The 13,231-nt window shown below is 38.5% G+C and overlaps 1 long non-coding RNA gene across 1 annotated transcript; it reads right to left on the bottom strand.

Moving 5' to 3' along the window:
• Positions 1-2,729: 2,729 nt before the first annotated feature.
• On the bottom strand, positions 2,730-4,491 carry LOC306694695. The gene is made up of 5 exons (XR_013767051.1): positions 4,454-4,491; positions 3,969-4,070; positions 3,697-3,864; positions 3,453-3,569; positions 2,730-2,980 (listed from the first exon to the last, which is right to left on the bottom strand). It is a non-coding gene; the product is annotated as an uncharacterized lncRNA (long non-coding RNA).
• Positions 4,492-13,231: the final 8,740 nt, after the last annotated feature.

Below are 13,231 nucleotides of genomic sequence, written 5' to 3'. Positions count from 1 at the left end.
CCGTTCCCACTTCCCCAGGCCCTTACATTTCTTTAACACCTTGCAGTCATTGACATTCTATAACTGTCCACCAGATGCTCTTTGACTTTTCCACCTGTCGTAGTCACCTGCCATTCACAGTCACCTGTGTATTGTCTCTCACTTCTCTTCATACTTGCTCCCTATGCCAGTAAGCCGACCTTCATTTTCAACAAATCACTGAGCTGTTCTTGTTCACCTGGATTGTCGGCATTTAGGTCCTTTCCATGCTGCCTCGCACTCACCTGACTCATAAAAGTCATACCATCAGTCCCATTATTTTGGGGCAGCCCATCATTATCCTAATACCATGGTTATTTATCATAGTGAAAACAGGGGAAGCTGTATTTAACACTATTCATGGATAATCTTGAATTGCTTTGACACAAAATGCATTCGATGACAGTGATATGACTCAACCACCACCAAAACTGTATTTACAATCCATTTTGTACATATTTACATACTAATTCACAACATAACACAAAATTACGAGAAAGTAATTTGCTACACTCTGCTTCATCTCAACAATAAAAAAAGTATATATAAAAAAAAACACAGCTACTCCCCAGCATGATATTACTTTTCCTTCTGGCGGTTGCAATTCATTAACCATATCGTATAATTATTGTCCTCATGGAGGAAAGTTCAGAGACCAGAGGGCTACCGGTTGTGTGGCATTTAGGTTGCATTAGTGCATTTTGGATGTGAGATGAACTGTTGCGTTGAGAGGCATGTGGATAAAGATAACTTTGTAAAGAGTTTGAAACAAGAACTCAGGATGGAGAAATGTGTGTAACCACAGTCCTAGTAGTGAGGAGAATAGTGGAATGAACTGAGGCTAAATATTTTTGAGGCCCAGCCTTTTATGATTTACCACTTAGCATAATCAATTATATCACACAAAAATATTTCAAGTCATCTTTTTATTAAAGTGGCTTCACATTTGTCATAAGTTCATTATTCTTGGCCTTCTGGATAAAAACACCACAGAAGCTATACATTGTTGTCAAACATCAGAAAAGCTTTATTCAACAGGTTTTAAATTAAATAGACAGTAGTCACATTACATTACATCACTGCAATAAATATGCATATTATAAATAAATATATTTGAAAAAGTGCAAAAAACAGAACAAAAATAGAGTGCAGTTCAAGGTTATCATTTTCAACTGTTTTTAATTTTATATTTTAGTTTTTAATTTAAGATTTCATTTTACTTTAGTTAATGTCAGTTTTCAGAGTGTGTTTGCTAGCTTTAGCTTAGTTCTAGTTTTTCATGAAGGTTTAGCTTTAGTTTTTATATATTTAGTTTTACAGAATCTTTTGATGTTTTTGTGCCAGAGATGATGTCTCAGATGAAGCTATATTCACAAACAAAATAAATGATGGAAGAACTGTGTTAGAATGGCCATTATGTTTTAATCTTGTGATCTGGGAATCAACTTAAGTACTCTTTCACGATCACACTCACAAGAAAACTTGCCACCTGCAATTAGTCTGACTCTAACAATAACTCTGAGCTGAATAGCTTGGATAAACGGCATTTGATTTACTTAAATATTTAAATCATGTTCTTGTTATTTAATCTCCTTTTGTCTTTTTTGGTCAACTTTTTTATTGGTAGTGATATATTATAGCTGAAACAATAAAATTCTAATTATTTTATCTTTACTTTTCTATTGCTGTCATTTGTTTCTTGTTCTAGCTTAGTTTTAGTTTTCTTATAGGTTATCGTTTTTATTTAGTTTCAGTTGAAAACAATATTTTTCACTGCTTATTTTATTTTTATTTTACGATAATAATCCTGTTTCAGAGTCCTTCTGGTAGCTTCATAGGTGCTTTGTCGAAGCGCCCTTGTTCTAACAAACAGCAAAGATAATGAGTCCGAGCAGCAGATGGATCACACTCAGTCTGAAAGAGCAGGCGTTACTGGTAGTACATGTGGTTGATTGGGTTGCTGCGCCAGATGTGGTTGTAGCAGTTGTTGTAGTTGGTGTAGCGGTTGTTGTTGGGGGAGCAGTTGTTGTCGTTGGAGCAGCGGTTGTTGTTGGGGGAGCAGTTGCTGTCGTTGGTGCAGCGGTTGTGGTTGGAGGAGCAGTTGTTGTCGTTGGTGCAGCGGTTGTTGTTGGGGGAGCAGTTGTTGTCGTTGGTGCAGCGCTTGTTGTTGGGGGAGCAGTTGTTGTCGTTGGGGCAGCGGTTGTTGTTGGGGGAGCAGTTGTTGTCGTTGGTGCAGCGGTTGTTGTTGGAGGAGCAGTTGTTGTCGTTGGTGCAGCGGTTGTTGTTGGGGGAGCAGTTGTTGTAGTTGGTGCAGCGGTTGTTGTTGGGGGAGCAGTTGTTGTCGTTGGTGCAGCGGTTGTTGTTGGAGGAGCAGTTGTTGTCGTTGGTGCAGCGGTTGTTGTTGGGGGAGCAGTTGTTGTAGTTGGTGCAGCGGTTGTTGGTGGGGGAGCAGTTGTTGTCGTTGGTGCAGCGGTTGTTGTTGGAGGAGCAGTTGTTGTCGTTGGTGCAGCGGTTGTTGGTGGGGGAGCAGTTGTTGTAGTTGGTGCAGCGGTTGTTGTTGGGGGAGCAGTTGTTGTCGTTGGTGCAGCGGTTGTTGTTGGGGGAGCAGTTGTTGTAGTTGGTGCAGCGGTTGTTGTTGGAGGAGCAGTTGTTGTCGTTGGTGCAGCGGTTGTTGTTGGGGGAGCAGTTGTTGTAGTTGGTGCAGCGGTTGTTGTTGGGGGAGCAGTTGTTGTCGTTGATGCAGCGGTTGTTGTTGGGGGAGCAGTTGTTGTCATTGGTGCAGTTGTTGTTGTTGGAGCTGCAGTTGTTGTGGCAGTACACAAACTGGTTCCACAACAGGATGGTCCACTGCTTATGCTTCCAACGCTTTGGAAGAAAGGAAGGCTACCCAGGCTTGCAGCAGCTGCACACAGGTTTGCAGATGCACAGCCAAAAGCTGGAGAAGTGCTGGACCCACTTGTCACTGTCGAGGAAAAATCATTGTTTAACTACACAGCCTTCATTGATGTAAGTTTTCTAATTCATTAAAATACATAATACCACTATGTAGAATATACTTTTAAAAAATACAAGTATTTTCACTTTGTACGTGTTACTACTATACTTTGAATACTATTGAATTTTGACATGTAACACTTTGTGAATATTAGAACAAAACGTAAGTGTGTTGACTTTTCTTGAAGTAACTCGTCACTATAACAGTCATAGGACTGTACTGCAGTAAAAAGTACAATAATTACCAATGATATTTAGTGGACTATAAGTATTAAGTACCATATCATAGAAATACTACAAATTCTTTAGAACAGCAGTTCAGGGCATGTACTTCTTTACTTTCCTCCACTTGTTGATTTTCCAGATCTCACATGTAGTTGGTTTAAGATACTTTAAGGTTGTAACGTATTTTTTGGCAACTTCGTGTGATTAAGACTCACAACTCGCTTGAAAGCAGCGGTCCTCCACCCCACGACATGGTAATGTAGAAGTACATTGAGAGGTCACAGGGTTACAAGTGAGACACTGTAGGGCGTTAGGTGTCTGAGCAGCAGGGACTGAAAGAGAAAAGAACATAATTTGTTTGAGGAAGAGAGAACATTTAAAAGTCACAAAATGTTAGCTTGTCAAAGTCTATTTTGGATTTTTTCATCTTAAATTAGGTATTTATACATCTGTACTTACACGGTAGAGTGGCTCCGTTGCAATCATCTGTGTTGCAGCACTCAGCAGATGCAACTGAACTCGAAACACCCAAGTTGGCTGAAAATGTCTGAGAGCCTGTGGCTGGACACAGTGAGGATGATGCACACCCCTTGAATATCTGCTGTGCTGGAGTTCCAAGTGAAGTGGCTACAAAATAAATTGCAGTTCGTCAATATTTACAGAAAGAACTCATAACTCTGCAGTACATTTATTTCACTCAAAAGTAGAACATGGTATAAAGAAATGCCTACCTAGAATGGAAGCTGTTACACACATCGTCTCTGAGGAACATGTGACTAGCGCTGTGGTTGAACACTGCGGATTTGTGCAAGTCTGACATTGAAGTGCTCGAGCTGCATTTGGGAGAAAAACAGTCAATGAGTAACGATCACATCTCAAATGTCAAATCAAATATCTGAAGTGTATTGATTTTCTATAAAGGCTTAAAACTGTTCTTCATCTTGTGTAAAGGGATTTTAAATGACATGAGGTTGTTCTGGTTAAACCTGTTTTAAGTGTCTAATTTGCGCCACAAGACTCTTCTGCACTATTGCACAGCCAAGTCTTGTCATGTGTTTTGCCCAAGTATATTATTATATACAATTAAAGTTGAAATACATTTTGTAATTTACTTATTTTTCACATTTTGTTGTATTTATTATTTTAAATTGCCTTTATTTGTTTCCTACATCTGTAGACTGCTTCTTCTGCTGTTCTATAATTTACGTAAAGTTACCTGTGCTGGAGAGGAGCAAGTAGAGGGTCAGAGAAAAGATCAGCTTCATCATGATGAACAGGTAAGTACTGTAGATTAGTTTTACTGGATACTACACCTTCATATCCACTCAACTTTATATACTGCAAAGGTGTTGTATAAATAGTACAACTCATGCGTAAAAACCTTGGGCATTGGGTGTGTTCTCATATCTTCTTTTGTTTATTTGAAAAGCATCACGTCAACAAACCCTCCCACACCCTTTTTCATTTTTTTATGTTTACTCAGATAGTAAAGTATAAATACTTGATTCTGAAGTTCTACATTTAAATGTGAATTATTGATTGTTTGGGTGTCTTTGATAATCATTACCCTCTTCTGCTTTCTGAAAATATTTCTCATCCATTTTTTTCACCAGTTCTTTTCTAGTAACACATTATTTCTTTATTTTAGAGATTGAATGTCTAGGTCTTAATAAAGGATGGTGAATTGTGTAATTCCAAGGGACAACGATGAAAATAAGTCCATGATCATGTAATGTAATTTAAGTGCCTTTTAATACTTCTTTTAAAGTAACAGGAATGCACAGCAGAACATTTATTTTTATCTTTAATTAGTTTGTTGTTTTGTGTCGAGCGTGAGCCAAAGAGAAAAGAAATACTAGATTTCCTTGACGCCAAAACAAATAATAGAGTCAATGTGAAAGACGTTGTTCTGACAGGGAGGAAATAGTCTGACGTACTATGTAAAGGAATGCCCTTACTCACACATTATTATACTCTTACTGGCTTTGCGTGTGCTCCTTGTTTTTCATCAGTTGAAATGTTTTGGAACTGTCAACCCGACAAAACATTCCATTTAAAGACTGTATCCATTTTCAACTCAAATTAAATTTACAATTGTTTTACATATCTTGCACAGCACTGTAGCTACATTGTAATGTTGTTTTTTTTACTGTTCAATCTGGTTTGTTTGATTTCATCCTATCTTAATCTTCTTTGGGTGCTTTCACAAGCCATAGAACAAAAGTCAGTTGAAATATGATTTAGAAATTATTTTGTTTTCCTAAAAAATATTAAGGCAGCAGTAAGTACATATAAATGTATCTTTAAAATATCTGTTACTTTACCTCAAGAGTCAGTGAAATATCATAACAAAATGTCACCAGTTTTTTTGCTTCTTACAGTCTTTGGCTAATGTATGATATTTGTAATTCATTTTAATGTAGTGTAATTCAATGATTGGATATTTTTGTTAAATTCTGGAAATTGTCATTTAATATGAATATTAATCATTGATTCAGAGCTTCAGAAGTCTTTGCAGGTTAGAAGATCAGCCATGGATTTGAAAAAAATGAAAAAAGAAATTCTATTAACCAATGGAACCGATTCCTTATTCAGGGGATAGTATACAAATACCACAGTAACAAATGAGCCAGGTGTATATCAGACAAACTATTACAAACATCGAAAACATACAGATGTTAAGTCTCTTGATTGCCTTTTTGTTATTCAAATTTGAAAGTAGTTTCACAAATTGCTCAACATCCTTCAAACAATTTAATTGTTTCCCAAATGTATTATAAAAAATGTATTTTTGGGTTAGGGGTAGGGCAGCACCCAGTATGTACCACGACAGCTTCCTATATACCGTACAGTTGGCCTTACTGGGATCCAGTTTGTCCGACTCACGCCACTGTTTCCAGCTGTGGGTCAGACCAGACGGCTGAAGTATAAGGCCGAGGCTGTCCCAGCAGAGCAGAGCTCTCCATTCTCTCCCCAGCAGCATCCTGCCAACATTTGGAAACCATCATTCCAATCTGAATGTAATGGTAAATTCGCTGATATATGAGATTTGAAAGACTTGCAATTTAAAAAATTTGAATCAGAATGTTCTGATTTTGTCAGTGACACTCGGAGGAGGTCTGCTATAATTCTGAAGGGAAATTAGTGTGTGATAAAACCACACAACCGTTTCATTTCAATTCTGATCCCAATTTAGAGGGAGGATAGCTCATAAGATTCAAAGGGCTTTAATTCCGAATTTCCACATCGGGGAGTAATGTGTCACGTTGAAGGAAATGGCTGCCTACCTGAGTCTTGTGTTGTGGTGTCTTTAACAGCTACATTTAGAGTTGGCATCTTTTCACTTAAAACTAGTCAGACTGCAGGTCAAACCTTGCAATGTTGAACAAGCTGAAGACTGCATGCTGGTCAAACTCTAAAAATAACATCAAGAGTTCTGCATGCCCTACCAAACCACCAACACACCAGAAAGGGGTCAGGAAATGTTGCAGACGAATGGAAAAAGGAAACATTTTCACAGTTCTGAAACAAATATCAGGTGAGCTGCAAAGCCCGGAAGAAATACACATAGAAACAAATGCAGCACAAATTGATGAGGATTAGAGATGTTAAAGGGAGACTGGACTTTTGGAAGGCTCTTCGTAATGAGTGAATGACACGGAAGACCGAAACAGACGCACTAATCTGCTTTGTCAGCATTCCTGAGGGCTGTGAAGCAGAAGGCTCAATCGTATTCCTGCAGAGGGCTTTACCCACAATGCTGAACATGAACATCAAGGTTTTCTAAGTGGTAAACTAATCATCTATTACTTCTTTATATGTAATAGCCTGCATACCTGTACATGGGATATATGTAGAGAAGTGAATAATTAAGCACACATTTATTGTGCTTGAAATAGATCACTTTGTCTGAAGTTAAGACCAACAGAGTGTTTACCCCGGCGGAAGTCCACCACCAGTCCTTTGGTTTTACCAGAGTTGATCTGGAGGCGGTTCCGCTGGCACCATCCTATAAAGTCCTGGTTCAGTTCCCTGTATTCCGTGTCATCACCGGTGGAAGTGAGGCCGACGATTGCAGAGTCATCAGAGAACTTTAGCAGGTGGCCGTTTGCAGAGTTGTATTTGAAGTCCGAGGTGTAGATGGTGAAGAGGAATGGAGCTAAAACGGTTCCTTGTGGGGCCCCCGTGCTGCAGGACACCAGGTCGGACTCACACTCCCGTATCCTCACATACTGTGGACGGTTGGTGAGGTAGTCCAAGATCCATGCAGTGAGGTGGTGGTCCACCCCGGTCTGCTCCAGCTTGTCCCTCAGAAGCAGAGGCTGGATGGTGTTGAAGGCACTGGTGAAATCCAAAAACATGACTCTCACAGTGCTTCTAGCCTTTTACAGGTGAGAAAGGCATCTGTGTAGCAGGTAGATGACAGAGTCATCCCCCCCGATGCCAGATTGGTAGGTGAAGTGAAGTGGGTCCAAAGATGAGCTCACCAGGGGGCACTGGATATAATCAGAAATATCCCTGCAGTCTCAAGTCTAGTTATCCACAGTTCATGTCAAAAGACACCACATGACAGCGAAAGTAGAACAGAATAATTCATCGGCCGCATAGTATTTGTATCACTGTAGTAGGAAAATTCCATACATTTTATTTTTAATTTTTAATATAATCTTTAAATTGTTCGCTTCAACAGAACTTCAAAGGATACTCCCTTAAACACAGTAAAACAAATATAAAGTATGTCTCCTCCCCAATGTCCCTAGTGAAGGTCTCTTTCACTGAAGATTCCATGTTATTAGCATACCTAGTTATCACTGTACAGTGTTTCAAATACATATATCATTTATATATAATGCACCGTTGCTGTTTTAAGAAGGTTGCCATTGTGAAGGATTGGGTTTGTATATAGGGTCTACTCTATAATGCACATAGCCCCATGAGGTTTTCAGATGCATCACACTTGAATTGCTTGATTGTGACACTAGATGTCAGCACTAGATGATGCGAACAAAAAGAACGCATGAGCTTACTTATCCAGTGATGAGAAACTGCCTGATTGACTGTGGCCTGAAGCATGAGGCTTTAACATGTATTAACCTGCACGAACATACTCAACCTTTTCCATGACGTGTATCTGTGCAGGTCCACCCATGACCACGTCACGTACACTGAGCATGAAAAGGTAAACAACAAAGGCATTGATCTCGTCAGACATGGAACTCTCATTCAGTGAAAGAAGTATTCAGATCCTGTACCGAAGTAAAATTAACAGTACAGCAACGTAACAATACTCCATCACAGCCTGCCAACAGTCCTGCATGAAAAAATGTTCATTCACCAATATCTACTCTTTGTTTCTTAAATTTATTCTTGAGAAAGTTCATTAGAAGTCTACGTTTGATTCTTGACAAGTTCTTAAACAGCTGGATTTTCTGGTAATATTTAATTATTATTATTATTAAATTGTTGTTATGATAATGAATCCCATTGTAATAGTAGTTATAAAAATAGTTCTGAAATGGAGGAGCTTCAGCAGGAAGTGAATGCAAAACGAGCTGTCACACTAAGTAGAGTCAGTTGTGGATATTAAGTAACACAAACAATGTATGGAATGTTAGTACTCGTTGAGGTATTTACTGTCATATAAATTACTACTATTATTTATTATATGAATATAAAGTTAGGAAACAGACAGTTTTGCTATTTACTCAATTTTATTGACAGTTTCAAAAATGTTGTGTATATTTCAAATACACTATAATACAGTACAGAACTGTATATAGAATAAAGCTTACTGTAGTTCAAATTATGATTAGGCTATAACCTAAAACACAATTTTGCTGTTTTCAAATACAGTAACATCAGTAGAGCAAATTGGTTACTAAGCTGGTTGACTGGTGGTTTACTACATTTCTAAATATTTAATAGTCCTGATAAAAACTGTAGGCTATCACTGCCAAATATAAAAATAGAATATGAACTATTTCAATTTGTTTCCATATCTGTCATGTATAAAAAGACCCAAAATAAACACTCAAAGCAGACTACTTGATTACCATAAGGACATTATGTATTTATATAGTAATGATTCTCTCCTAAACGTTTTGATCCATATATGTGACAAATCACTGTGATCACTATCAGCAGTTTCCACTGTAATGGAAATTCTTATTAAAACCTTTTATAAATAAACACATATTGTAATATGAATCCTATGTATTACAACTGTAGAATTGAAGAAATGCAAAAACAAATTAGTTTGAACAAACATGTCACCACTGAAATGTGCTCTTGAGTGTCAGTAGATGTTGTTCTTATACCTGAGAACAAATCCCAAATAAGAAAACATTGGTGAATGTCAGAGTCTTCATCAAAACTATGTAGGTGAGTTTTAGGAAGAAAAGACATAACAGTTGGTGAATGACGCCCATTTATTATTAATACTGATGCACCCAGTTATAATAAGCATTTAACTGTTGTAGCTGGTGGAGGTGGGGCTAGTTAAAATGCTGCATACTGTATATGCAGTTAGGTAGTTTAGTGCTTACTGTTCATACCAATAGCTCAAAGATGCCACATTAGGCGCTGCCGCGTTGACAGCCGTTGACAGGCAATCAAAATGCTCCCGATCTTGTATAATGCAACTTAAATGGAGTAAGAAGAGGACAAAACAAAGTTCTGATGAACATTTGTAGTCATATGTTGGGCTTTCAACTGAATTATTGCTACATGATGGGAAAGCTATTTAAATGAGAGATTTTTCATGAGAGAAATTTAGTGGGGAAGTCACTTGGTGGAACTGCAAACATGCATTTTGTTAGCGAATCATATTTGCTTTGATATAGAATCTTTCACTGCAAAGTAATCAACAACTGCAGCTGTCAGGTAAATGCACTGGCGTAAAAGTACAATATGTCCGTATGAGATGTAGTGAAGTGAAGAAATACTCAAATTAACTTTGCTAAACTACACCTGGGTGTGCCAGTACACTGTGACGTCACTGTAGGGTGCAGTTACATGTGCAACAAAACAACTACGGCCTGAGGTGAAACAGCCATGAAACAATCAACGAGAAAGGGCTGTTGCTGTAGTGTCTTCACAGTGTGTTCCTTTGGCTTTAGGTGTCCCTGGTGGTGAATGTAGCCAGTGAATGTGGCTTCACTGAAGAGCACTACGAAGACCTGCAGCAGCTCCAGCGGGACTTTGGGCCGTATCACTTCAATGTGCTGGCCTTCCCCTGCAACCAGTTCGGGCAGCAGGAGAATAAATAAAAGAGGGCAGCAATGAAATAAAGGAACAAAGGAAGATGGCAATAACTGATACATATTAACTCGTTTTCCTTCCCTCATTCTCTGCAGAGTCTTCTGGAAATGAGCCTGACTGGAATTTCTGGAAGTATCTTGTTGATGTAAATGGAAACGTGTTGGATGCATGGGGACCAAAAGTTACTGTCAATGAAATCAGACCCAAAATAGCTGAAATGGTGCGTCAGATAATCCTAAAGAAGAAAGAAGAACTTTAACGTCCTGTTAAACAACACTTCGGAGTTCGGATTTTAAGAGATAAACTGAACAAATTCATTTTGCTCGTACGATCAGAATTTGTCAGACTAAACCATTACCAAGTCACGTAGCAAAAGCGTATTGTTGCATATTTGTTGAAATTCTCATTACATCCCCAAACATCTGGTATGTGTGGCTGTCACAGTACTGTAATAAGCCTGTGAAAGGATTGGATTGCATATCAGGGCCTTGAGAACATTACCACACCTGCTTTTGCTGAATTGCCACTCCTACTTACCACCACTAAACAATAGTCCTATTATGAACACAATAATGATTCAACAAGTAAGACAGTATGACGGGTATGACATTGTCACTACCTCTGCTTCTCTGCCACTCCATTCTGCCGTTCCCACTTCCCCAGGCCCTTACATTTCTTTAACACCTTGCAGTCATTGCCATTCTATACCTGTCCACCAGATGCTCTTTGACTTTTCCACCTGTCGTAGTCACCTGCCATTCACAGTCACCTGTAGATTCTCTTTCACTTCTCTTCGTACTTGCTCCCTATGCCAGTAAGCCGACCTTCATTTTCAATAAATCACTGAGCTGTTCTTGTTCACCTGGATTGTCGGCATTTAGGCCCTTTTCATGCTGTCTCGCACTCACCTGCCTCATAAAAGTCATACCATCAGTCCCATTATTTACGGTTTTGGGGCAGCCCATCATTATCCTAATGCCATGGTTATTTATCATAGTGAAAGCAGGGGAAGCTGTACGCTTTAATACTATTCATGGTAAACTTTTAATTGCTTTGACACAAAATGCATTCGATGACAGTGATATGACTCAACCACCACCAAAACTGTATTTACAATCCATTTTGCAGATATTTACAAACTAATTCACAACATAACATAAAATTACTATAAAGTATTTGCTACACTCTGCTTCACCTCAACAATTTAAAAAAATAAAATAAAAAGGACCACAGCTACTCCCCAGCATGATATTACTTTTCCTTCTGGCGGTTGCAATTCATTAACCATATAGAATAATTATTGTCCTCATGGAGGAAAGTTTAGAGACCAGAGGGCTACCGGTTGTGTGGCATTTAGGTTGCATTAGTGCATTTTGGATGTGAGATGAACTGTTGCGTTGAGAGGCATGTGGATAAAGATAACTTTGTAAAGAGTTTGAAACAAGAACTCAGGATGGAGAAATGTGTGTAACCACAGTCCAAGTAGTGAGGAGAATAGTGGAATGAACTGAGGTTAAATATGTTTGAGGCCCAGATATTTATGGTATGCCACTGAGTGTAACCAATTATATAACAAAAAATGAATTAAATTAATCTTTTCTATTAAAGTGGCTTCACATTTGTCTTTAGTTCATTAGTCTTGGCCTTTTGGATAAAAACACCACAGAAGCTATACATTGTTCTCAAACATCAGAAAAGCTTTATTAAACAGGTTTTAAATTACATAGACAGTAGTCACATTACATTACACCACTGCAATAAATATGCATGTTATATATAAATATATTTGAAAAAGTGCAAAACACAAATCAAAAATAGTAGAGTGCAGTTCAAGGTTATAATTTTCAGCTTGAATGAATGGCGTTTGATCTACTTAAATATTTAAATCATGTGCTTGTTATTTAATCTCCTTTTCTCTTTCTTAGTCAACTGTTTTTGGTAGTGATATATTACAACTGAAACAATAAAACTCTAATTATTTCATCTTTACTTTTCTTTTGCTCTCATTTGTTTCTTAACCAGGCAATGTTTTAGCTTAGTTTTAGTTTTCTTATTGGTTATCATTCTATTTTGTTTCAGTTGAAAACAATATTTTTCACTGCTTATTTTCATTTTTATTTTACGATAATCCTGTTTCAGAGTCCTTCTGGTAGCTTCATAGGTGCTTTATCGAAGCACCCTTGTTCTAACAGACAGCAAAGATAATAAGTCCGAGTAGCAGATGGATCACACTCAGTCTGAAACAGCAGGCATCACTGGTAGTAGCTATGGCTTGTTGGTTTGCTTGGCTGGTGGCTGTTGTAGATGTTGTTGGGCCAGATGTGGTTGTAGCAATTGTTGTTGTTGGGGCCACAGTTGTTGTCGTTGGAGCAACAGTTGATGTTTGGGCTGCAGTTGTTGTAGTGGCAGCAATTGTTGTTGGTGTGGCAGTCGTTTGTGTTGGGGGAACAGTTGTCGTTTGGGCTGAAGTTGTTGTTGTGGCAGCAATTGTTGTTGTTAGGGCTGCAGTTGTTGTCGTGGTGGCAATTGTTGTTGGGGCCACAGTGGTTGTCATTAGAGCAACAGTTGATGTTTGGGACGCAGTTGTTGTAGTGGCAGCAATTGTTGTTGGGGTGGCAATCGTTTGCGTTGTGACAAGAGTTGTTGTCATTGGGACAAGAGTTGTTGTTTGGGCTGCAGTTGTTGTCGTGGCAGCAATTGTTGTTGGGGTTACAGTCATTTGCGTTGGGACAAA

This window comes from Pholis gunnellus (assembly GCF_910591455.1).
Source record: "Pholis gunnellus genome assembly, chromosome: 4".
Taxonomy (NCBI): Eukaryota; Metazoa; Chordata; class Actinopteri; order Perciformes; family Pholidae; genus Pholis; species Pholis gunnellus.
Note: the sequence above shows the minus strand (reverse complement) of the source record. Positions and strands in the feature narration are given on the sequence as shown.